This window comes from Etheostoma cragini, chromosome 24 (assembly GCF_013103735.1).
Source record: "Etheostoma cragini isolate CJK2018 chromosome 24, CSU_Ecrag_1.0, whole genome shotgun sequence".
NCBI lineage: Eukaryota > Metazoa > Chordata > Actinopteri > Perciformes > Percidae > Etheostoma > Etheostoma cragini.
This window is the reverse complement of record NC_048430.1, coordinates 771,177-773,958: the sequence shown is the minus strand read 5'-3', so window position 1 is coordinate 773,958 and position 2,782 is coordinate 771,177. Positions and strand designations below refer to the sequence as shown.

Below are 2,782 nucleotides of genomic sequence, written 5' to 3'. Positions count from 1 at the left end.
CAGGACTAGGTGGAGGGACGTCCAGCTGGGAGGAGGTCTCTGGGAAGACACAGGACTAGGTGGAGGGACCAGTCGAAGGTGGTTAATGTGGATCAGGAAAGGGAAGTTTGGGGTCTCCTGCTGGAGCTGCTGCACCTCCAGAATCATAATTCAGTGAGGACAAACACTGAGATTTGATTATTTGGTGAATAATTAATAATCATTAATAATCAGGAGGTGATTAGGATCCACAAACAACCATTAACATTAATTATGTCAGAAATATAGTTGTCCTGTCATCAGCGTGAGTTATAAAACCTGAGCTGTTATTTTTAAGCTTAACAACTAATATTTCTGCAAAAAAGATCAATGTCCGCCACGCTGTGACATTAGATATGTGGATATGTTGATATGTGGACATGAGGCCAACAGGGGGCGCTAGAGGATCAGATGAACGTTGTGTCCTGAAAGCTGCAAGAACATGTCCATCATTATTTATCTATAGATAAACAGATAGATCATAAATATACATATAGTCATACAAACATGTCAAAAGTACAGGTGGTTGAATTCTTGAAGGAACATTTTGAAGGTTTTGGAACTCCAATTCCCAGAGTTCCGAGCTCTTTGGGAATGTAAACAGGAAGGGTAATGTTACTGTGTGATCGAGTTAGCTGTGGGCTCCGGACCACTGGAGCCAAGTTTTGCGATATTTGGTCACATTTTTGGAAGACTGGCTCCCATGTTGGATGCCGAATTAGCGACTAGTAGTTGATTACTGCAGCTACCCATGGATTTACAGACAAGCAGCACTGGAACACTTTAAAAACGGAAGAAAACCTAAAAACGGGAGGATTTGAATGCAAGTTGGTGAGTTTTAAGGAGCGTCTTCCCTGTGATCTCTGTGCGGATTTACGGACGATTACTTGCGGTGGACATCGAAGATAATGCTATTATATTTTTATATGTTATATAATATGTATAGATACTGCTATTTGGAGGAAGAGTAAGTGACAATGAATCTGAACATATGTGGAACATGTCAGATGGGATTAAATCCAGCAACATATCAGAGAGCCCCAGTTTCAGCAGAAGAGTGAGGTGTGAACAGAACCAACCTGTTTCCGGTTGTTATGCTAAGCTAAGGGAAACACAGAAGACTCAGTTACACATTAGACACTGTGGGTTTAACCAGCTGATTCTGATTGGTCATTTTCATCAAGTGTTTTTTTAAGAAGATAAATCAATATCAACTAGACACCTAGATAGACAATATCATCATCTCTGACTGATTTAATATGCTGCATTTGCATAAATGTCCACAATGAAGACACGTCTGTTCACACAAACACACACACACACACACCCCTTAGCTTTAGGCGTCCCGGGTCAGAGGTCACAGGAAGGACAGCCCCAGTAGACCCTGCAGACACAGATAGTCTCACATGTTCCTGCTGTCCTTTTGTCTTTGTTTGGAGCCTCAGTCTTCTTCTTCCATTCCTTCTTTCAGGAGGAGAACAAAAGGACGGATGGAGGAGTGGAGGACTCCTCAGCAGGGAGGTGATGGACAGGACAGGTCCCCCTCGCCGGGAGACACACTGAAATACCCCGGCTGGCCCCGGGGCTCGTCCCCGGCTCTGATGCTGGGGGGGAGTTTCTGACGAGTCAGGGGCACGAGATCCATGGACTGTGGGTACGTCCTCTGTCTTAATGCTGCATGGACCGTCTGGTTCTCTTTGAAGGGGGTGTAAGGAACCGGAGGAGGACCTGGTTCAGATTTAATGAGATTTTAATCCGACGTGTATAACAGCCCCCCCCACGGGGACATTTAACGAAGTCATTATGTGGTGATGGGTGAGAAGGACGCCTTAAGAGCACCGTGGGACATTGTGTCTTTGCTCTTTGTCTGAATGTTCTGGACAGTAAATTGTAGTTAGGTGCACACTTATCCCCAAAGTACTGAACAGGAATGTGACATTTTAGACGATGTTAAAGGAACCCTGCAGCCTCGAGTCGCACCACAAGTCTTATAATCCACAAGGGGACCTAAATACTGGACTCGAGTGGTGTTTTTGCACGGGACATGTCCCTCATCCTGTGATATCTATGACATCTACAGCGTGGATTCATATGACAGTTAATATAGGAATTCATGCCCACCTTGAGGAAGACTAATCTCAAGATTCAAAAGCTCCTCACGATGATGTTGACAGTTCATTAAAAGTTAAAACCCATGTCTCAAAGTCCGAGAGTCAACCCTCTGAACCTAGAAGAGCACGTCGTTGTGGGTTAAATCCTCTAAGAAAAGTCTCTTAATAACCTCAATGTTAAAACATTCTTCCTACTGTATTAATATGAAAGTATTTGCTGTATTTGTTTTGCAGTGGATTACAAAATATCAACAGTCTTTGGGCAGCATCGCTTACTGCACCTTTAAATGAGATGACATCACAATGGGACTCTGCTGATGTGTTGATGGGGTCTAATCACCAAAGACTGACCTACCACCTCCATGTTTATCATGCACACGTCCCTAAATTCTAATTGTTCTCTCAGAACGAGGTCTCTCCTGATTGGAACTGTATTGCTTTGAAACTCTTTCATATTACTGACTTCATAACATTAATATTTCTACAGGATGATGAGATCAAACAACACAGTCAGGGGCCAGAAGAGCCAGGAGGACGATCAGCTGACCCAGGAGGACCATCAGCTGACCCAGGATGACGATCAGCTGACCCAGGAGGAAGATCAGCTGACCCAGGAGGACCATCAGCTGACCCAGGAGGAAGATCAGCTGACC

At 44.2% G+C, this 2,782-nt stretch overlaps 1 protein-coding gene and 1 long non-coding RNA gene across 3 annotated transcripts in view; both read left to right on the top strand.

The window, feature by feature from the left end:
• The window catches only part of LOC117939312 (fibronectin type III domain-containing protein 4-like), a 23,824-nt gene extending 22,978 nt beyond the window's left edge, over positions 1 to 846 (top strand). For both annotated transcript variants that reach the window (XM_034864550.1, XM_034864551.1), the window contains exon 8: positions 833 to 846. The gene's annotated coding sequence lies outside the window, so the exon portion shown is untranslated. The remainder of the gene's footprint in view (positions 1 to 832) is intronic.
• A 126-nt stretch (positions 847 to 972) lies between these two features.
• On the top strand, positions 973 to 2,782 carry LOC117939331. The gene is made up of 3 exons (XR_004655562.1): positions 973 to 985; positions 1,490 to 1,672; positions 2,617 to 2,782. It is a non-coding gene; the product is annotated as an uncharacterized LOC117939331 (long non-coding RNA).